We start from the raw sequence: 10000 nt of genomic DNA, 5'->3' as shown, positions 1-10000 counted from the left end.
ATATATATATATACAAATATATACACACACACACACACACATATATATATATATATATATATATTTATATATATATATATATAATATATATATATATATATATATATATATATATATATATATATATATATATATAAATATATATATAAATATATATATATATATATTTATATATATATATATATATAATATATATATATATATATAATATATATATATATATATATATATATATATATATATATATATATATATATATATATATATATATATATATATATATATATGATGAGCTGAACAGACAAAGAGAAAGATTTGAACGGCAAGAAAAGGAATAGTGAAGTAAACGAAAGAAATTAAAATGTATAAAATACCTGAATTGTCAGCACTTTAGGATAGTAAAAACAAATAGGAAATTATGGATTGCAATATTCAGTATTTACCTACATTTAATAAACAAACAGCGTATAATCTATCTTTCGGGGTCTCGGTATAATGCTGTATGAGCCGCGGTCCATGAAACTTTAACCACCGCCCGGTGGTGGCCTGGCATATATCACTGCCAGACGCAGGATTATGGCTTACTTTAACCTTAAATAAAATGAAAACTACTGAGGCTAGAGGGCTGCAATTTGGTATGTTTGATGATTGGAGGGTGGTTGATCAACATACCAATTTGCAGCCCTCTAGCCTCGGTAGTTTTTAAGATCTGAGGGCGGACAGAGAAAGCGCGAACAGAAAAAAGCGCGGACAGAAAAAGTGCGGACGGACAGACAAAGCCGGCACAATAGATTTCCTTTACAGAAAACTAAAACGGCGATTAAAACCAAGATAAGGACGAAAAGGGAGAGATTATAAACACGAAGATATGTTTAGTATGGGACGAAAATAAACCAACTGACGATAATAAGAAACATTAAAGGGAAACATGGAATGTAATTTTTAATATTTATTTTCATTTAATGAACAAAACAAAAACGGTTTAAATGATGATAACGACAAAAGGGAAAGGTTTCGAAAGTAAGCTGTACTTAGTGAGAGGAATTAAAGGGAAATGTGGATTATAATTTTTCAGTATTTAACTTCATTTGATAAATAAAAATAACTGTTTAGAATAAAGATAATAACTGACGTAATTTTGAATGTTTTACTAGAGCATAAATAAATAACTGTTGAAAATACAAATGACAAACATATTTTAAATAGTTTACTGCAGATATTAAATGAAAAAGAGATCTAAAATAAAGATAATAAAAAATACAAATTTAAACAGTTTGCTACAGAATAAATAAAACAAAACATTGAAAATAAAAAAAATGACAAATACAACTTTAAATGTTTTATTACAGATATTAAAGAATAAAAATTTTGAAAATAATGATAATGACAAATTAATTTTAAATGTTTTAATACAGATATTAAATAAACAAAAAGATTTAAAATAAAGATAATGACAAATACAATCTTAAATATTGAAAATAAAAATAATGACAAGTGCAATTTTAAATAGTTAGTACAGATATTAAATAAAAAAAAACTGTTTTAAATAAAGATAATGACATAAATAATTTTAAATGTTTTACTACAGATATTAAAGAAAAAACTTTTGAAAATAAAGATTATGGAAAATACAGTCTTCATAAATTTACTACAGATATTAAATAAAAAAAAACTTTAAAATAAGGAGAATAAAAAATACAATTTTAGATATTTTATTACAGATTATGAATACAAAAAATATCGAAATAAAAAATAATGACAAATACAGTTTTAAATAGTTAGTGCAGATGAAGAATAAATAAAAAGAATTAAGGTAAAGATATTGAACAAAAGACGATGATTATGAAAACAGATACTGTTAGATAAGCGAACAGGTAACGTTGAAGGATTAGAAGGATAATAATAATAATAATAATAATAATAATAATAATAATAATAATAATAATAATAATAATAATAATAATAATAATAATAATAATAATAAAAGTAAAATGTAAAAATTAAAGATAAAAGTGACAAAACAGCCTTTGCAGCGCCCCTTCCTGAGGCCCCCCTAGCTGCAACCCCCTTTTCATTCCTTTTACTGTGCCTCCGTCCGTATTCTCATTCTTCCATCTGACTTTCCTCAAAAAGGTTTTCTTCCTGTTACACCTTTCAGACCTCCTTACTGTCAATTTCCCTTACAGCGCTGAATGACAGTATCACCGTAGGTGCCAGCGCTTGGCCCCTGGCCTAAATTCCATATTCTGTCCTGAGAGATAGGAGAACAGCCAACGTTGAAGAATTAGCAGAATAATGAACAAAGAAAAATGCAAATTTGAAACGATCTTTGTAGGTTTTTTCTTCCTCGGCTAAACAGCCCCGAGATTTATGTTAGTGGCTTATGCAAATGCCAGTGATGTATAGCATGCCAAAAGGTGGGGAGAGAGAGAGAGAGAGAGAGAGAGAGAGAGAGAGAGAGAGAAGAGAAGTTTCTCTTTCACAATGGCAAATCTTTTTATACAATCTAGCCAATGCTATGGTTAGAAAGAGAGAGAGAGAGAGAGAGAGAGAGAGAGAGAGAGAGAGAGAGAGAGAGCTTTCCCTTTCACAATGGAAATTTTTTTTCATATCTAATCAATGCTAAGGTTGGGAATAAGAGAGAGAGAGAGAGAGAGAGAGAGAGAGAGAGAGAGAGAGAGAGAGAGAGAGAGAGAGAGAGAGGTCTTTCTCCTTCACAATGGAAAATTTTTTATATCTAATCAATGCTAAGGTTAGGAATAAGAGAGAGAGAGAGAGAGAGAGAGAGAGAGAGAGAGAGAGAGAGAGAGGTCTTTCTCCTTCACAATGGAAAATTTTTTATATCTAATCAATGCTAAGGTTATAAATGAGAGAGAGAGAGAGAGAGAGAGAGAGAGAGAGAGAGAGAGAGAGAAGAGAGAGAGAGAGAGAGAGAGAGAGAGAGAGGCTTTCTCCTTCACAATGGAAAATTTTTTATATCTAATCAATGCTAAGGTTGGGAATAAGAGAGAGAGAGAGAGAGAGAGAGAGAGAGAGAGAGAGAGAGAGAGAGAGAGAGAGAGAGAAATTCTCTTTTACAATGGAAATTTTTTTTATATCTAAACAATGCTAAGGTTGGAAAGAGAGAGAGAGAGAGAGAGAGAGAGAGAGAGAGAGAGAGAGAGAGAGAGAGAGAGATTAATGATTCTTTGTGTTCCCTTCCACTCCACAATTCAGGGTACTCAGGTTTTGGGGGCGGGGGTGGGTGCCTAAGGGGAGGGTCAAGTTTTAATCTTGTTAAGAAGACACTAATGATGAATTATTTCAACATCGTCGAGGTAATGTGAAAACAAATCTCTCTCTCTCTCTCTCTCTCTCTCTCTCCACTTCCCGGTGCGATCCACTTCATTCGAGCGACCATCAGGTTTTAGAGGAATGTAATCAGTTAACTCCATACTCGCCTGAAATAGGAATATGGGAATTTTTGCTACAGATGATCACCAGTCCAGTTACTGACCAGGCCCAGTGATGCTTCACTTTGCTGACAATAAATGATTAAATATATATATATATATATATATATATATATATATATATATATATATATATATATATATATATATATATATATATATATATATATATATATATATATATATATATTATATATATATATATATATATATATATATATATATATATATATATATATATATATATATATATATATATATATATATATATATATATATATATATATATATATATATATATATATATATATATATATATATATATATATATATATATATATATATATGACAGGGATAAGAAGAAAAGTACAATTAATTAAGTAAAATTCTAATCCCTTTTCACTTATCGAGATTAATCAATGGATGAATCGGAATTGGGCGAGAGAAACAAAGAACTGGATGAATACGGGAATAAATGAGTGGGAAAATAAGAGTCTGGTTTAAATAAAAACGAATCAAAACTTTACCAACCAAGAATCAGTAAGAAGCTAACTGACAAACTTCCAATCAGTTTTGAAATTCCCTGATGGAGAAAATATCAGATATTTTGGAACCGTATTTAAGGAATCAAAATATCAAAAGTGTTTTTAAATTCCTCGAGGTGGGGGTGGGGGCGGGAAGTACATTCATTAATTGTTGAAATGCCAATTCATAGAAGAAATAAATATTATTGGGGAAATGACTGAAAAAGCAAATGAACATATACATATATTCATACATGTGTTTATGCATGGACGCTTGTGCGTAATATGACTGTGTGTGTGAAAGAGAGAGAGAGAGAGAGAGAGAGAGAGAGAGAGAGAGAGAGAGAGAGAGAGAGAGAGGTTAGGATTAATTAAGATGCCATATTTATCTTCCCCCAAAAAAAAAAAAATAGAATTTCAAGAAAAACACCAGAGTTGGGATTACCTATATTAAAATATATGTGTGTTTGTGTGTGTGTGTGTGTGTGTGTGAGAGAGAGAGAGAGAGAGAGAGAGAGAGAGAGAGAGAGAGAGAGAGAGAAATAGGGTTAGGATTACGTAATAAGATGTCATATTTATTTAAAAAAAATAGAATTTAAAGAAAAACATCAGAATCAGGATTACTTAATAAATTATCATATCTATATAAAAAAAACTTAGAATTAAAAAAAAAAAACTCGTTATTGTTTGATAAAAAAAAACTGAAAAAACTCATACCATAAGAAAGAAATTTCCAGCCAGCCATCGCTAAAACAATAGTTCGATTCAGCACCAAATGAACTTAATTATTCTGTCAATCATCTTGTCTGTTAAACTGCCGTCAGGGGCTGTCAGTTGAAATCTATTAACTCAATGGCAATGTTTGTACTGCTGTCAATCTTTTGATCTGTTTAGCAGACGGGGAGAGATTTATAAAGTTTATGAAGTCTTAATTTTTTAGTTTTCTGTAAAAGAATACTATTGTGCCGGCTGTGTCTGTCCGTCCGCACTTTATTCTGTCCGCACTTTTTCTGTCCGCATTTTTCTGTCCGCCCTCAGATCTTAAAAACTACTAAGGCTAGAGGGCTGCAAATTGGCATGATGGTCATCCACCCTCCAGACATCAAACCTACCAAATTGCAGCCCTCTAGCCTCAGTAGTTTTTAATTTATTTAAGGTTAAAGGTAGCCAAAGTCGTCTTCTCGCAACGATATAGGACAGGTCACCACCGAGCCGTGATTAAAGTTATACCGAGACCACCGAAAGATAGATCTATTTTCGGTAGCCTTGATTATACGCTGTAGCGGCTGTACAGAAAACTCGATTGAGCCGAAACAAATTCGGCGCATTTTTTACCCGTTCTCTTTCTCTCTCCTCAGTGTAATAATAATATATTTAGGATTTACTCCTCCTAAGATGGATTTTATATGTTTGAAAAGTCTATAGAAATCCCAGTAATCCTATGCAAATTGCTTTTGTAATCCTCTCTGTCTCTCTCTCTCTCTCTCTCTCTCTCTCTCTCTGCATATACTATATATATATATATATATATATATATATATATATATATATATATATATATATATATATATATATATATACATATACATATACACAAAACAGTTATAAAACTATTTTTGCAACTTCATTCACAAGCAGATCTCAAGACCTTGTTGCAAGAACAAAGACACTGTACGTCCATCTTCCCCTGAACTGTTGTGAGTTGCCCAATGAAAGCTTTCTCTTTAGTTTCTGACAAGGTCCATTGAGCTGAACGTCTGAGTGAGTCACCTCTTCTTCTTCTTCTTCTTCTTAAGAATACTGCCTAGCCTCTTCTGTTATTATCACAAACAAGAGACTATGTAATTTTCCGCTAAGCTTCTTGCCTGGGCGTCTTCTGAAAGAAGTCCTTTTCGTCCAGTTGTCCTCGAATTCCATCAGGAATATTTACAGGAACCGTTCTCCTTGTTTCAAGTTTATAAAGCACAATTTTATTCTCATAAATGGTATGTTTATCAGAGCTCTTCTCTACGCCTGAAATCTCTGGGAAGTATTTACAAGAACCGTTCACTTTGGTCAAACTCCCCATCCTCTCGTAAATGGTATGTTTATCAGAGCTGTTCACTACGCCTGAAATCTCTGGGAAATATTTACAGGAACCGTTCACTTTGTGCTGAGAGTTTTTAAACTCCCCCTCTTCTCATAAATGTTATGTTTATCAGAGGTGTTCTCTACGCCTGAAATCTCTGGGAAATATTTACAGGAACCGTTCACTTTATGTTGAGAGTTTTCAAATTCCCCCTCTTCTCATAAATGTTATGTTTCTCAGAGGTGTTCTCTACGCCTGAAACCTCTGTGCAATATCCTCCAAGAATTTGCTTTGATTGCCGCTGTTTTCGACATATGAAATCTCTTGTAAGGGTTGTAGGAAAGCCTTGTAAAACCTCTAAATTTTTTTTTTAAAGAACACCCTGTTTACAATTAGCCTTCTTTACACTGAAACCGATGCTCCACGGTTGAAGAAATTCATCTTTGCGTTCTGCCTCTTAACCTTTGTGTCTTCGTGAAATATCTAGATGTTTGTCATTCATTTTTCACATCTGTACTGTGTCATACTTATTTCATGCCTAGTTTTATTTGCATTTGTTTGTTTTCTCATCTATATTCGAATGTGATTACCTCACATATATATTGTATGTTTATATATATATATATATATATATATATATATATATATATATATATATATATATATATATACATATCACAACTTGTTTTGTTACACCATCTCTACCATCCTAGAGATTGGACGACAATTTACTGGTACCCAGCTAAGGGTCGTCCTCACAGGAACCTGTATAATAATAATAATAATAATAATAATAATAATAATAATAATAATAATAATAATAATAATAATAATAAAGTTAGGATCCTAAATTATAATATTGATGAAAATAATAGGGCTGATAACTATAACAATTTCTACAACATTTTAACATTCCTTGCGAGATACACATCGAAGTAAAATTCATATATATAATAAATATTTTTACAATTCAACTCTTCAGCTTTCTGGTGTTTGTTCATTTCTCGTCTCCCCTCATCTCTGTGTGTTCTCCACATTCCCCAAAGATCCATAGGCCGTATGGAAGTGATTGATATTCATGGAAAATAAAAAAAAAATCTGAAATGGAAAGTCGAAACTGGAAGGCAGAAGTGTTTTGGGATTTGATATGAGTCGTCGAGGGTTGGAAAGGGTTTTAGATTTTGTGTTATTTTTATCCCCGTTCAGAGGAAAGTGTGAATTCTCAAACGGATTTTCAAGTAGATTATTATTATTATTATTATTATTATTATTATTATTATTATTATTATTATTATTATTATTATTATTATTATTATTATTATTATTACTATTATTATTATTTTTATTTTTATTGTTCTAATTATTTTATTTTTTTGTTATTAATTTTGTTGTTATTATCATTATTTTTATTTTTATTTTATTATTATTATTATTTGCTATTATTATTATTATTATTATTATTATTATTATTATTATTATTATTATTATTACTATTACTGCTAGAAGATGAACCCTATTCATTATTATTATTATTATTAATTATTATTATTGTCATTATTATTATCATTATTGTTATTAATATTATTAAATTATCATTATTGTTATTATTAAAGATTTATTATTATTATTATTATTATTATTATATTATTAAATTAAAGGGCCATTATTGAAATTCAAGCTTAAAGATTATTATTATTATTATTATTATTATTATTATTATTCAGCAGAAGATGAACCCTATTCATATGGAGCAAGCCCACCAAAGGCGCCATTATAGACTTGAAACTCAAGCTTCCAAAGAACATGACGTTCAACAGAAGGAAGTAACAGAAGGTAACAGAAAGCACAGAAGGGAGAGAGAACAGTTATTAGAAAAGAAAAAGAAATGAACAAACTAATAAATAAAACAGATAAAAAACGTCTGTATATTACGCGGAGAATTGCTTTTGAACTTTTGAACAAGTTCCATTTGCACAGTATCCTCAGCCCCGGTAGTGCTGTCAGTGCACCTCACGTGGTGCACTGTAGGCATTACTGAAAGGGTCTCTGCAGCAACCTCTTTCATTCCTTTTACTGTACCTCCGTTCATATTCTCTTTCTTCCATTTCATTTTCCACTCTCTCCAACAAATGTTTCATAGTGCAACTGCTTTGAGGTTTTCCTCCTGTTACGCCCTTTAAACCTCTTGCTGTTAGTTTCCATTTCAGCACTGAATGACCTCATAGGTCCCAGCGCTTGGCCTCTGGCCTAAATCCTATATTCTTTTCTGTCCTACAACATCCTCAGGGAAGCTGTTCTGAGAATAATACCAGACATTGGAATTAGAAATTGATGTCGAATTGAATGGAATTGAACATAGAATTTAGGCCTTTATAATACCAGACTTTGGACTTAAAATGTCGATGTCGAATTGAATTGAATTGAATATAGAATTTAGGCCAAAGGCCAAGCACTGGGACCTATGAGGTCATTCAGCTCTGAAATGGAAATTGGGAGTAAAAAGGTTTGAAAGGTGTAACTGTCGGAAAATCTCAAAGCAGTTGCACTTTGAATCAATTGTTAGGAGAGGGTGGAGAGCGTGATTGAAGAAAGAGAATATGAAAGGAGGTTCAGTAAAAGAAACGAAAGGAGGTGCAGCTAGGGGGCCTTAGTAACGAGGAGAGAGAGAGAGAGAGAGAGAGAGAGAGAGAGAGAGAGAGAGAGAGAGAGAGAGAGAGAGAGAGACTGGACTTAAATCAATAGTTTCACAGTACTTCTAACTTTAAAATCATTATTCTTGTAAAGGTAATTCACCTATTGCATTCCCGTTTCTCAATTACCCTACATTTAGCTTAGAGAGAGAGAGAGAGAGAGAGAGAGAGAGAGAGAGAGAGAGAGAGAGAGAGAGAGAGAGAGAGATAATGGACCTAAATCAAGACTTTCGAAGCACTCCTAACTCTTGTCATTATTCAAAGATATGTGTAAACCGCACAATCCCCCAAAAATGATGAGATACGCTTTGGATTATCCCGCAGGCATACTTCATAAATTCCCTCAATCCTTATCCTAATTCTCAAGGACTCCTTCAGTGAAACAGGGTCCTACGGAAGGATCACAGACTGAATGTTTTGATGTGTTGTCCTTCAACATTGATGAACGTGGGACTACGGAAGCACTCCTGTTTTTCGCAACGAAGAAACCTCGGCGCAACTTGGCTTCGCAACAGCTGCGGTTATCAGTGTCTGAAAGAGCAAAGCTGTGGGTTCTGCAAACCTTCGGTTATTTTAGCCAACACAGAGACCCCGTCCACTTTTGATTCGCTGGAAATCTCTCCGGAAGAAGTATTCGACATGTCAGGACCGCGCAACGTATGAGTATGTTGTCTGGAAATCTCTCCGTAAGAAACATTCGATATATCAGGACCACGCAACATATGAGTATGTTGACGACAAAATGAACATTATCCAAAATATTCAAGGGAACCGCATGAACGCACAGCCTTTAAGCAAGGTCGGGGAACCAAAATCGATAAGTAAAAAATGCTCCGAAGTTTCTTCGGCGCAGTCAAGTTTTCTGTACATCGCATAGTCAAGGCTACAGAAAATAGACCTATCTTTCGGTGGTCTCGGTATAATGCTGCACGGCCTGCGGCCCATGAAACTGTAACCACGGCCCGGTGGTGGACTATCCTATGTCATTGCCAGAAGCACGATTATGGCTAACTTTAACCTTAAATAAAATAAAAACTACCGAGGCTAAAGGGCTGCAATTTGGTATGTTTGATGATTGGAGGGTGGGTGATCAACATACCAATTTGCAGCCCTCTAGCCTCAGGAGTTTTTAAGATCTGAGGGCGGACAGAAAAAGTACGGACGGACAGACAAAGCCGGCACAATAGTTTCCCTGTAAGGAACACTAAAAATGCTAATTTCAATTTTTCAGTCGTGCCCTGAAGTCATACCATCTTTGGCAATGAA

The sequence above is a fragment of the Macrobrachium rosenbergii genome, chromosome 7 (assembly GCF_040412425.1).
Source record: "Macrobrachium rosenbergii isolate ZJJX-2024 chromosome 7, ASM4041242v1, whole genome shotgun sequence".
NCBI classification, from domain to species: Eukaryota; Metazoa; Arthropoda; class Malacostraca; order Decapoda; family Palaemonidae; genus Macrobrachium; species Macrobrachium rosenbergii.
The sequence above is the reverse complement of the archived record's forward strand: the minus strand, read 5'-3'. Positions refer to the sequence as shown.